Source organism: Vidua chalybeata, chromosome 5 (assembly GCF_026979565.1).
Source record: "Vidua chalybeata isolate OUT-0048 chromosome 5, bVidCha1 merged haplotype, whole genome shotgun sequence".
Lineage (NCBI taxonomy): Eukaryota > Metazoa > Chordata > Aves > Passeriformes > Viduidae > Vidua > Vidua chalybeata.
The window spans coordinates 3,996,002-4,010,229 of record NC_071534.1 but is presented as its reverse complement, the minus strand read 5'-3'; positions in this window follow the sequence as shown (position 1 = coordinate 4,010,229).

Below are 14,228 nucleotides of genomic sequence, written 5' to 3'. Positions count from 1 at the left end.
CGGCCGGGAGCGCGGCCAGGGGTGCGGGGCGGCTCCGTGTCCCGGCCCGGGGAGCGCACCCAGGGGTGCGGGGCGGCTCCGTGTCCCGGCCCGGGGAGCGCAGCCAGGGGTGCGGGGCGGCTCCGTGTCCCGGCCCGGGGAGCGCAGCCAGGGGTGCGGAGCGGCTCCGTGTCCCGGAGCGGCCGCGCCAGGAGGGAGCTCCGCGCTGGGAGCTGCAGCGTACCTAATCCCCTGCCAGCCCTTAATCCCCTCGCCGAGCAGCAGCAGCCGCAGATTTAGGGAAGTGGAGTGGGATAAAATCACCCGGGATTACTCTGATTCCTGAAGACGGGTCTTGGCTTCTCCAGCCGGAGGTCAGGCCGTGCCTGCTTTAAAGGGGTCGCATCCACATCCCCCAAACCCTTCCGTGACCTTTGATCTCTGCCTAGCGGGGCCTCCCCGACCTGCAGGATGCTGGCGGGTCCCTCCGGCAGGTTGTCCCAGCGTTATCTCCTGCCCAAAGGGGATCGGGGCCGGCACCAGGAGCGTGGGGGCAGCGGGGGAGCCCTGAAGGTGGCAGTGGGTCCGTGGAAAATGAGAAGGAAAGCAAAAGAGACATGAAAGAAAGGGCTCTGCCAGTTTAGACTGATTGCCTCCTAAAGTGAATGATTATTTATTAATAGCCAGACCTTTCAGTTTGGCCAACATTCACTTGAGATTGCCATCCCCTGGTCTGTGTCTGGAGAGCCATGAATCAAAGGAGCCCAATTGCTGAGCTTGATGAATAGCAGGAAGCAGCAAACTGCATGCTCGGATGAGGGACACACTGTGGAAGCTCATTATCATCATGAGAAATATGAATTATAAATACCTACCGATATGGCAGCAGAAAGAGCATAAATTACTGCTTCGACCTGTTGAACAGCTTGACTCTATGGCTATCAATTAAGCCATTTATTACAGCACCTTCCAATCATCTTCTGCACATTCACAAATGGCTTGTTTAATGCAAAATGCAAATGTTTAATGTAAAATGAAACGTAAAATGCGAAGCCACACTAGATGGTTGGGTTTCTCTAAGGACATGGAGGGGGAAGCTGGCTGTCAGAGCACTGAAATAAAATTAAGGCCCGTAGTATAGATGGCAACTCTAAGGAAAATTAACTGTATCCCAGCCAAAACCAGCACAGATGCAGTTTAAATGGGATAATAGAAGTGACAGAGGAAATACTGAAAAGGGAATAAAACCAGGAAATGTTGAATAGAGGTTAAATTGTTTGATGAAGAGGCTAAAAGCCTGTGGTAAGGAATTAAGTAATTCCAGGAATAACTCACCTCAGGATAGGATGCTTTTGTCATTTATTACAATATTTACTCCAGACTGAATGTCTTCTTGAGAATTACAGTCTTCTTCAAGCAGAAGCTGTGGGCCTGGAGGACATAAATTTTTCTTATGTTTTTAAGTCTGTGCAAAGGGTTACACAGGAAAGTCAAAATGGTTCTTTCTGACCTTAAAATCTACACAAGAATCAATTTGTACACAACAAACACTCAAGAGACAGTGCCTTTAGCACATCACATGGCTGCACAGCAGCTGCCTGAGCCAGCTTTGGAAGGCAACAGGCAGAGAAGATCTGGGGCCATGTAATTCACCTCTCCCAAGTGGCCAAAATGTGCTGCCTCCTCCTGCCCCTGCAGCTGGAAAATAGGAGAAAATTGCTCTTAGAGGAGCTGGGAAGAGTGACAACAAAGGCTTCATTTGTCTGTGCTTACCAGGATTAAAACTGAGGGGTGGCATCCAGGGTGACAGGCTTCCCTGTCTGGATGCTTGAGGGAAGAGAGGATAAAAATTCACATTCTGAAAAAAAAAAAAGAAAAAAAAAAAAAAGAAAATCTGAAACGAGATCTGAAGGCAGGACCATCAACATTTTAGATAACATTTTCTCTCCACTTTGCAAGGAGCCATATAAATTGTTATTGTGAGCGATTTTTGCAGGATCTCTTCTGTTACCCTGTGTGCTGTTTGCAGCTGGGACCCAGGTTAATCCAGAGCCCTTGTCTGGGTGTGTTTGGTAGCCCCTGAAACATTGGTAGAGAAGGCAATGAGACAGCAGCATGCTGAACTGGGAGATCCAAATCCCTTTATTTGGATTTATCTCATTTACTGGATATATCTCACTTAACCCCTTAATGATCTAGAATTGCAAGGAAGTAAGATTGGAAGATTAAATGAAAATAGCACTGAAAACTGAAGACCCCAGGTGCCTGGAGGGGCCTTAATGGGATTAGTGTGCATCCAGTTGCTTCTGCAGAGCTCAGCCTCCACCGTGTGTGAGCACAGTTGGAGCAAGGGAAGGAGATAACAGCAGGGGCTGACTGGGGAAAAAGAAAATGAAATCTGTGAGAAAGAATGAAAGCAAATACATAGCAAGGAGTGAGAACTTGAGGCTGCAAGAGATACGAGGTGAGCAAGTGCAGCATTTTGGAGCTACATTTGCAAAACCATGAGGCAATAAAAAAAAAATACCAGTGTGATTTTGTGCTGTAAACACAGGCAAGGGAGAGATTTACCTGCTCTATTTATTTCTGGTTTGACTAAAGCCAGAGTTTGGATTATCATGTTATGGGAAGAGACTGGCAAATGTTATGACCAGGAAAAGAACAAATCTCACCAAAAGACTGGTTAAGAAGTGTAGTCTCACAGTGGGATACAGATGAGGAGAATGTATGTAAAACAAGCCATGATGGGAATAAACAATGTGGCCTTGTTCCCAGCAGATGCATTTATCTGAGATTGTAACCTTGTGCCTCTCGTTATCTCTTGATGGGGCAACTTAGATGAGCATCTGGGCACAAAAATCTCCTTTCTACCCTGGTCAAATAGCCATGACCCTGTGTTTTGAGCTGGTGTCCTGCTGAGGAGACACGAGGATGGTGTCTCTGCCTTGTGTGAGCAGGTGTGACCATTCCCCGGGGTGGTATGGAAAGCAGGCAGGCAGAGTTTTGCCAATACTGCAGAACCCAATCTCTCAGTCCCAGCAGCTGCCAGGGGAGAGGATCCTTGCCAGAGGTGGTGATGGAAAAGTACTTTTAGTCACGGTTTTACTGACTGGTCATGCAGATCTCTTGGGATCGAGCTTCAGCGCTGTGGAGAGTTAGCAACCTCTGCAAGCTGAGTTTGCAGGGGTGTGGATTTGGTGGGAATGGGAAGCAGCTGCTCCTGCACGAGTGGTGGTGCTGGAGCTGGAGCAGGGGAGGTGTCCCCAGCTGAGTGCCGCCCTCCCAACCCACTTGGTGCCATCAGGACCTGTGCAATCCCAGCTGAGCTCTGGGAAGCGGGATGATTTGGAGCACACGTGTCCTCCCAGAGCCCACATCACACCCGGGGGCTCTGTACATTTCTGCCTGCAGACCCATTCATCTGCAAGCCACATGCTCTCCCTGCAGTTTATAGAAGCAGCCACATAGGTGTCATATTAATTAATGCCTTCAGCTGGTTACTTTGCCTTTTTTTTCCTTTTTAGTATTGTTTTTTTCACAGCTCCGCTCTAAATTTAGACTTGTTTAAATACTCCAAGATGAAATGAGCATTTTTTAGAAATTTGTTTTTGCTAGCAGCATTTTAAGCCCTCATCAGACACAGTGTTCGTTCAGGGCACAGAGGGAGACGCCAAGGGAGAGCAGAATGCACAGGAAACAAAGAGCACTGGAGCATCTTCCCGCCACCTCTGAAGCCATGGCAAGAAAAAGAAGAATGAATTAAAGAAAAAAGAAAAGTAAGTGAAAGTAGATACTCCCCCACAAGAATGCAGCTTTCCTGTGTGCTGCCACAAAAGCAGCCAGAGGGAAAGTGAACTTCATCCTTCTCTCTCCACTATCAAAGGGTTAAACTTAATCTTTTACATTTCAAGTCCACCTGAAGGAAGTTGATTAAGAGAAAGGGAAATCCCATTTTAAAAGAGATTAAAGTGTTTTGTGGTAAACTGGCTGCACTAGAACAGCTTTCCTGGGGAAGGAGGCTTTGCTTTGTGGGAAGCCCCAGGAATTTTGGTGCATCAAGTGGCTGAAGAAATGATGGCAGTCATTCTGCCAGTCTGTGCTGCAAAGACACTTGACTCAGTGCACGTCTAGCAGCATCATCTGTGCTGCCAAATCCTTTGTATTAAAGGCACGATGACCCTGTTTGGGGAACTCGCTGCAGATCCCTCCTCCCCTCTGCTCACTGTGTCACTGAGGATTCAGGATTTTGCAAGGTTATCAGGACAGAGGTATTCGGGCCAAATTAAAGTTGTTCCAGCCTGGCAGGGCTACAAAAAAGGAGGGTCCCTCCTTCATCTGTTCCACTGTCAGGGTCAGCAAGTGGGGAAGGCTCAGAGATGAGTTCACAGAGATCACAGTTGCCTTTATGATCCGATGTCACTGGTTCACCTACTTGCTGAAATCCTGGTAAGGATTTATTAGGTCATGGCTGTAGGGTGTTTTGGAAATACAGTAATTCTCCCAGCTCTTGCAGGGGGACACAGCAGAGCCTGCAGTGCCAAGGACCCTCTTCTGGCTTGGCAAGTGATCTACAGGGACAAGGCAGCAAAGCCCCCCCTTCCCTGCCCTCCCCTGATGTTTGGATCACACTGTCAGTTCACCAGGGAGGCTTTCTCTGCTCCCTGGCAATCGGGGCGGCTCGGGGAGGCCGTGGAGCTGGGCTGCAGCACTCTGCAGGCCTCTCTGTAGTGATCCAGGCATCAAACATCTGCCTGTCAGGGCAGATGGCATCAGCACAGCTGAGCTGCCTCTCCCCAGCACTGCGCTGAGGGCCACGGGCTCTCCCATCTGTGGGCTGGCACAGCACTCCTGCCTCATCCTTGGGGAAGCTGCTGCACGCTGCCACGGCACAAATAAATGGAAATGTCTGGGCAGAAAGATTGATTTTTTTTTTTTTTTTCATCTTTCAGAGGTTGAAAATCTTTGAATCTTTCCTGCTATTTTTGTTTCGTTGCTGATACTGAGTGTTCAGGCAAGACCTGTTGTAGAAGTGTGTATCAGAATTTCTGGAATATTCAGAACTCAATTAAAAAAAAATCTTAAAAGTGTCATTTCTTTTCCCTTCCTTTTGATTTCACAGAAGGCAGCAGCTTTGCCAAAATTCTAGGTCACAAATTGTAACATTTCACGCTCTTCTCCTTTGGAAATGAGACCACTTTTTTTTTTTTTTTCCTCACAAAAATCAGAGGCGATCAGTTTCAGTGTGATTAAAGATAAAAGCTGGGCTTTGGATACATTTTACCACACATTGATGTAGGTGTAGATAAAAACAGTCCATTCTTTCATGAATATTAATGAAAACATGTTTTGTGATTTTAGGCAACCATCAATTGTTATTAAAAATACCCTGACAGTTCTGAAGAAGAGAAAGAGGTGGGGGAAGGCTCTGCAAAAGGCTTTCCACATCCAATTAACACCGTTTTGTGTTTTACTGTGAAATTGCCCTGTGCTCGGTGTGGAAGGTGCTGACCTCCAGCTGCTCAGCGGGCTGGCAGGGAATGGTGTTCACCCATCCAAGCATGGCAGCGCCAGCACTGCTCCTTTTAAACTCTTTTAACCTCTGGTTGCAATTCAAGTCACTTCCCGTCACCCTAAATTGCCTCTGACTCCGTAATTAGCTCAGTCACCTGCCAGCTTCCATAACACACGCTCATTCTTCCTCCCTTCGACATCTGACAGCAATCCCGCTCTGCCAGCGGCTTTCAGACAGATCTCCCCTCCACCCCAGGGCCCTTTGTGCCGTGAGCCTGCCCTGAAAGGATGAAGATACAAATCACGTTGTGCCCAGAAGGATCATTAAATGCCTTCTTTGATTTCCTTCAAGGAGCACAAACAAGCTGAGGAAGCGAACCAGCGCGTTTCTCGCCAGCATTTTTATTAATTTATTTATTTTTGTTTAAGTGTTTGAGCCCTCCCCGGTGTGGGGTGATGATGCTGGTCCCTCCCTGGGGTGGGTGAGGGCTCTCCAGCTCTCAGCCATCTCCTGCCGACATGGGAGCTGCCAGCCCCCAGGACAGAGTGGTTCCCAAGGATTTCAGCCTGGTCTGGGGACGTACATGATGAGAGAAAATAACCTCTCTCTTACTGCTGGAACGTGTAGCAGTGCACAAAGCCTGAAAAAATCAGTTTCTAGCAGCCTGGCTCCTTCTGCTTCCCCCTGCTGTTGTCAGCATCTGGGCAGCACATGGGACAGGCAGGAGAGAGACAGGGAGAGCTCAGCAAACCGCTGGGTCAGGGACAGAGCAGCCTGCAGCACGCTGGAGATGGAACCAGGAACTGCATCCACTGTGCCACAAGAAATGGAATGTAGGATTGCAAGAGGCATCGAGAAATAATATTTTATATATATATATAAAATTCAAATGTAAAATTTAAATCGTGCAAATATATCTGGATTTTGTGTTGTAAGAAAGGAAATTTCTATTCCAACTTGTGATGTCTGTCTCAAATCATCTTTCATTTGCCAAAGCTGCACTCCAACTCCTGCTTTCTCCTTAGAGCAGCCTTGAGGCTGAAGTTTACATCTCTCTGAGCCAGAGGCTCCTGAAGTTTCAGACAGAAGCCAAACAGTTGTGCCCTGAGGGATTCCTTCACAGGAAATCTGATGTGCATAAAGTAGGCAGAGCTGCGCTGAAATCTCATTAGTGATGGTTGCTTGCTGCAGCTCTGACCTTGGCTTAATTCCTTCAAGTGATGCTGGAGTTAATTGGCGTTCTCAGTTTGGAGTGATTCCCTTTTTTACAAGGGCAGTTTAAGCCTAGATCTATTCTGCTGGCCAGGCCTATAACTCCCCCAGACAGAAAAAGCATTACCTGGCTGTCCTTGTGCTCAAATGCTCCGTGTCACACTTGGACAGCCACTGAGCTACTTCATGGCATCCCCTGAGTGCCACCCTCGCACGTGGAGCCCAGGGCTGGAGGGAAACACGAGCAAACACAGCAGCTGGGTTTTCCAGCAGATGATGTGACGCAGCCCAAAGGCTCCTCGTGCTCTGTCACCAGGCTCAGGGACAGCCACCCCTCCCAGGACCCTCCACCTGCTCTCCTGCTCCAGCAAATGCTCAGCCTGCACCTCCCCCCTGCCAGCTCTGGCTCATCTGGGAGCTGAATTCCTGGGACTGGCTATGGCCCTCTTTGGTTGTCAGGGAAGCACACAGGGCCAGAGACACAGCACTCCTCATCCTCCTCATCTTCCTCCTCCCACCTGGAGATGGGAACTAACTGTGCCCAGGATTCCATAAGTCCTTTCCTGGGCCACCTTCAAACTGTGCCATGCTATTGTCACTGTCCTCAGTTACAGGTCAGCTTTGTCCCATCCTTGAGTGCCACAATTTCTCTTTGCCTTCCAGAGGTTTTTCTAGAGCTCTGCTGGTATTTTTTTCCTAATAGCTGTTTTCACATCCACCACCAGCTATTTTTTTCTCATCTACCCAGGCAGAAACAGCAACTGGAAAGATTATTCACTTCCAAAGCCTTTGCTCCAAGGATGGGCTGCAGCAGCAAAGGGCAGGCTGGTGTTCTTCCTCATCTCACAAACCTCTGTTGAGGGTGATCAGGAAAGAAAGGAGCTCACTGCTTTCACAGTCCTCCCAAAATGCTGGGGGAATTCCAGCAGACTTCCAAATTCCAGAGCATGCTGTTCATACTCAGGATAAAAGGTTAAAAAGGGATAGCCTTACACAGCTAGTATGGAATAAGATGGAAGCAGAGAAGGTTGATGTGACTAGAACTCCTTAGAATTGGTTGCTTAGGAGGGCTGAGAAATCCAACAGGTTAAAATAGCCATGGAGCCCTTTGTCTGCTTTTTGGCAGGGAAGACACTGATTAGCTGGATTCAGTATGCTGCTGAACGTGTTAACCAAGGAGAAAATTGATATTAGCTCCAGAAAATAGCCAGTTGTGCCATGGCAGCTCAGGGCCATGAAGGTGTAGAAACAAATGCAGAGAGCACAGAGCGAGGTGAGTCTCTGGACAGGGGTTTTGTGGAGATCAGGTGAGCAGATCCTGTGCCCTGTAGTCAGGAGGATGTTTTGTCACCCACAGTGGGTTGTTTTCAGCATTGCTGAGCAGCTCTATTCCCTAGCACATGAAGACTGGGGTGGCCAAGGGCAGAAACAGAGCTCAACAGCCCAACAGCCCACCCTATTCTGGCAAAGTCATGTTAGTGGGGAAGGAGCTACAACAGGAGGTTTTGCCTTCTCCTCTCCCAGTGAAAATGGACTTTTTGTAATTCTGGTCTTTTCTGAAATGGCAGTAGCAATTGCTCACCTCTGGCAGACCATCAAAACCCCTCTAAGACTCCCATTAAGCTGCTGCAGTCATCAGGCAAGAGGAAAACATTTCTAAGGAAGAAGCACAACAACAGCTTTGACAGCAGCACGTCGCAAATCCCATCAGAGACTGAGCAGAGAGCGAGGGAAGAGCAGAGCTAATGGGACAGGAAGGATAATGGGAATCTTGCACCAACTGGTCTCCTTAGTGTCATCTTTGTCACACAGCTGGAGAGAGCATATTTGGGAGCAACTGTAATTTATTTTTTTGATCAACACAGGAGCTGCATATGAAAATACTCTTGCTGTTCTGGTCACTCCCTGCTGGCTTTGTTCATTTGCCTGGCCCACAGCGGGCTCAGGGCACGCCAGGCTGCCACGTGCCAGCCACTGGGATGCTGCAGAGCAAGGGAGAGAGGAAGGGATTCCTGCTGGGTGATACAGTACCTGCAAAGGGAAAGGAATATAGTATCAGAAATCCCACATTTGTCTGGACTAATTTTTGGTTGCTAGGCTGCTGCTGTTGCCTCTGTCTGCTCTTTGCTTTTTCCAGTTTTCGCTGCCTACACAACATGCTGATCTCTTTACAAAGTGCTGGATCTGGGAAACAGAGGAGTTTGGGCTGGACTGAGGGATTTCTCAGTTGGCTGCAAACAAAAATGAAGTGTTTGGAGAGGAGTGAAGCCCCAGTGAGGTGTGACTGAGCATCAGTCTCTGCCTCTTGACTTCTGTGACCTCCATACATCCGTTATGGAACTGCTCCTCATGTCCATTTAAAGTGGGGTAATATTTCCTTCTCTCTCCTTTAGAAGGGTAATGTGTATAAAAAGCACTTTCAGACACTTCTATCTAGCTATTTATGTAAATGCACCTGTAGAGCAATGTTGAAGAGTTAAAATATATATGTAAGAAACAGAAATCTTTTAAAATCATGTTAAGATTTCTCATCCGAAGGGGATTATGAAGTCATCACTTCCAGAAAAGGAGCAGAGCGCTTTAGGATAAATACCTGAAGAGTGTTTGTGCCCCTCTGTTCTGTATTTGAACCTGTCCCTGTTCCCCTCCCCACCTTCTGTCTGGCCAGGCCTGCCCTCTCAGCACAGTGTGATTAAGCAGCTTTTTATGGTGTGGCAAGAAGAGCCCCACTTCCATCTTCCTGTCACCTCCTGAGCTGATATTTTATCTCTGAGGTCTTCTCATTTCATAACCTGGTTGCTTCAAGGTGTGCACAGCAGAGACACAGGGGCTTGTTGTCTTCATCTCTGGGATTTAGCAGCCCCTTGCAGTGAGGGATTAGCTGAGTCTCCTGAAATTTAATGCTCTCTAAATTTCTGCTTTTAGCCAAGGAGGTGAAAGTTTTCCTGAACAAAATGATGTTTTGTTTGTGCTCTTCTATCTCCCCGCTCCCTGTTCTGATTTCCACACCTTTGCTTCTGCCCCTAAAGGTGAGCTGAAAATGTCCAGTTTTCACACCTCTTTAGAAGTATTCACTAATTTCAAAGTCCTTAGTGGATTTTCTTGAGTATGCAGTCATAATTTCTTCATATCTCTCAGACAAAGGAGTTAACTCAAAGGAGACTCCTCAACTTTACATTTCTACTCATTCCCTCTACCCTTCCCTTGATGAAGCTCCTGCTTTATGATCCCTGGAGGGACTTTTCTCAAAGACAACAGTGCTTTTGTTTGTTACAGGATTCATCATCTTCACCTGTGGTCCTGCTGACACTCTGAGACATTCCTAAGCTGTGGCACACCTTTGGTGGGACGTGATGGACTTGAAAGGAGCCCCTGGTGATGGCCTGTGCTTGCCCGTGGGGCAGACAAGGGTTACAGCATCTCCCTGCGGCTGCTTTGGAGGAACTGGAGGTGGTGATTTTAGGAATTGGGGCAGGGGTAAGGAGGAGGGGGCACAGATGGCTTGGAAGCACTAGGTTTTGGCCTTCAGGGGTGAAAACAGGAGAAGGGAAAGAGGGTGAGACAGCAGAGGCACGAGGATGCTGCTGCTTGCAAACACACAAATCTCTCACAGAGATGGGAATTGCACCTCTGCTGCCAAACTTCCAGCATTAAGTAGGTGATTCCTGAACTTTGGTACGATTTTGCAGCTTGGCAGCTCCCCTAATCCAAGCTCTTGGCTGCAGCTCGCTGCATCCATGGCAGAAGGCAGGAGAGGCAGGACTTCCCTGATAAGGATCCAGGAGGGGAGCCCCAGGCACAAAGAAACCCTGCTCAGATGAATGAAATGCAGGCACTTTTTGCTAAGTGGTAGGTCTGGGGCTACTGCTCCAGGCAGAGAGCAGGCAGCTGTTGGTGAGCCAGGCTGCAAAGCAGCAGTAAAAATGAAGGAAAACAGAGCTTTTGTTCCCAGCCTGAGTAGCCCTGCTCTGGGGGGGCTGCCAAGAGCCTGCACGCTCCATTCCTCACTCCCTCTCAACCTCGTATTTACAGGCAAGTGCTGAAGAAAAACCCAGAGGTGGGCAGGGCTCTGAAGTGACATATTAATAATTTCTCTCTCCCTTCTAGGATGTTTGAGAAGCAGATTTCAGGTCTTGGTGAAGAAATCCAGGATGGGTGGCTGTACCTGGAGACAAAGGGTGTAACAAGAGATGTATGGCAGCAGCACTTGGGCAAGAAAAATGTTAATATTTATATAAGATCTAACCATGGGATTAATATCCCTCTGTGCACACAGTAGCAGCTGTGGGAATACCTTCATTTTCCAGAGTTCCCTCATGGCATGGAAGCAGGATACTCTCTTGCTGATAGGAAGATGTCATCCTTTCTATTTCTTTTCTCCTGTTTAGTCACACGCTGGAGGGTTTTCCCTTCTGCCTTTACAGGGCTTACTTTGCTTTTTGTGGCATTTGTGTCCAAATAGAGAAAAAGCATATTTTAATTAATGTACGCTCCAAATGGCTTAAAAAAAATGTGTGGGTTCTTTTTAATTACCTCTTTGACTGAAGCTGCTCCTCTCAGAAAATGTGCAGTGACTTCCTATTGTATACACCAGATGTTTATTCTAAATTAATTTATTGGATTTTTTTATGTTGTCGCTCACCTATTGAAAAGAAGAAGCATGGAGATTACTTGAAACTCAAATTCTTACCACAACAGCTATAAAGGAAAGGCATTCCTACATTAAACATATTTTCTCCAAAATCTATTCTTTAAAGTGACGTAAAAATCTCCTTTTCTTCTCCACTTTACCCTTGCCAGTACTTATTTCCTGCTTGTTTCAGTAGCTTTTTTCAGCTATACTTAAAGCAACGTGGTTCCTGCATATCACATTCGCTTCCATGCTGGGCAGATTTATATCTGAACACTCTTCTGCTTTGAGGGTACAAGCTCCATTAAATTAAAAAAAACCCCACAAATCTGAAGGGCAGATTCACACCATCCTCTGCTGCACTCTGGGGAAAGGCAGGGGCTGACACTGGTGCCAGTGCAGGTTCAGCACAGGGTGCTGGTGCTGGGGAAGGTGCTGCCCAGGCTAACTTTAGCCCAGACACTCTGATCCCCCCACGCTAAACGAGGTTTGTGCTGAGAGCTGCCCTCGCCAAGATCTTTGCACCGGGTTTGTGCGGAGATCAGGCTCGGGATCAGCAGCTGCCCCGTGGGAGGGTACCTGCAAACACTCCTGGATTCCCAGAGTCAGCCAAGGCAGGGGGTACAACAGAGACACCTTCTAGTACTTGTGGCATTTCCCAAGTCCTGATGTCAGCCAAGAGGCAGAGCCTCTGGATCCCAGCTTCCCCAACTCCTCAGAGCAGTTCAATGCAGAGCTGCAGCTCCTGCCTCTCTCTGCCCTCCCCACATCCCAGCCCAGGGCTGCACAACCCATCCATGTGTGAAATACAAAGCTGTGTTTCGTGTCAGGTAAATGAAGGCAACCTGTGTAATTGTAATTGTGAAATGTCTGGAACACAGCCATGGGGCAGTTAGAAAGATGAGTTCTAATAAACAACCAGGAAAGATGGAAGAAGGCTTTTGAACCAATCTTTTATTTGCAAATAACAATGTATAAGTCTTAAGCTGTTTTGCAATCAGAACTTTTGAATTATAACTTTAGAATGTTGCTTAGTATTAAGGATTTTAAACTGTAGAATGTGTAAGTCTTAAGCTGTTTGCAGTAAGAACTTTTGAATTATAACCTTAGAATGTTGCTTAGTACTAAGGATTTTAAACTGTAGCTTTAGAATGTATAAAGGATTTAAACAGAAAGGGAAGTGACCCTATCTCAAGCTCCTGGAGAAGGAAGATGGACATCAAGGTTGCTGATTAATGATTTCGAAGGGGGAAGCTGGACATCACTACCATAGATTAATGATCCCAGAAAATAGAAGTTGGACCCCACCATCTGGACACATATCCTGGGATACACACAACAGAGTATAGAAATTGGAAAGGAACCAGACATCACCATCATAGATTTACCATCCTGGAGTATAGAATTGTGACGTTAAAAGGTAGAAATGCAAACTGCCGAAAGCTCACGAGGAAACTGGGAAAAGATTATGAATGTGCATGAATATGATGGATAAATACCAGCCAGCCCAACAACCGGTGTGCAGTCTGAGGGGAAAACCCCCACCACGGCACCCAGCACTGTCTTTGCTCATACAATTAATTTATTTATTAATAAATTGAATTGCTGCTTGATATATTGGCTGAGTCAAGCGTCTCATTTCTAACACACGCCCTGATCCAGGGGCTGGGCTTCCCTCTGAGCCCCACGACATCAATCCCAACCTTGGCATGCTGCATTAATTCTGCTGCAAGACAGAATGTAGCCATCTTAAAATAAAAAAAGGAGAAAAACAAAGGGAAAAGGCAGAAAAGACTGGTGTGGGAGCAGGGATGAGCAGCTAGAAGTGAGTGGTTGGGATGGGCTTCCTCTTCAGCAGCAGAGCCAGCTCAAAGTATTTATAAAGCCACAACCTTTGCTTCCACAGTGTCTTGCAGAACCTCATTTTCCACATGCAGCTTGTATATGCCAAGCTCCCTGCTCCAGTATTCCCAACTGAGCTGTGCACAGATTTACATCTAAAGGCCAGAACAAGCTTGTTAGAGATATTCACAGGAGTTTGGAAAAGGCAAAGACTTGTAAGAGTCTCTTAAAAGTTCTCAGAATTACAGTAAGGTTTACTGTAGCTTGACTGAGGATTAAAGTTTTAGTGCATTATTCATCTCCAGGAGTGGAATTTTGCCTTTCTGTAGGTTTCATGGACCCCTCTGGGTAAAGCTGCCTTCTCATAACATTTTTTTCACTAGAACCTCCAATGCTTACTGAAAAATGTCTTTTAATTTTGCCTTTTCCTCAGCAAAGACTTCCAAGTTTGCTAAAATATTGAACTATGATTTTAATGTCCTAAAGGGACACTGGTATCCCCAACAGCTACTGCTTTTATGACTGAAGTTCAAAGCTCAACACATTCTGAATAGGCTGTCAGAGGAGGTGGAGCATCCTGCCTGTTGAGCTGCATCCTGCTCCTAGGAAATTTTCTTTTGCTGCAGCATTTTAATTATCCCCATTGCAGCTACAACAAGCAGGAACAACAGAGAGCTAGTGAATAAAAATCAAAGTAAGGAGTGGAATTTTCTGTGAGAAAATATTTGGATGCCTTCACTGAGTATTGTGGATTTCCATGATAGACACAGACAGAAATGATGCTTCAGTGTTTTGCTGACTTTTTACTCTTTGTCTTCTCACTCTAGTTTAATAGGTGTGGAATTTTTTAAGGAAGTGGACAGTGGTTAAGTGGAACGACACTGAAAACGAATATCAGCTCAAGGCTGAAAAGAGGATTAATGCATAAAGCACTGCTGCAACTGCTTCTGGAATTCTTGCTGGTTCCAAATGTTATTTAAAGTTATTTAATTCTGCTGGGAGAAAAAAAAAAAAAAAAAAACAACCAAAAAACCACAACTCAAAATGAGCAGT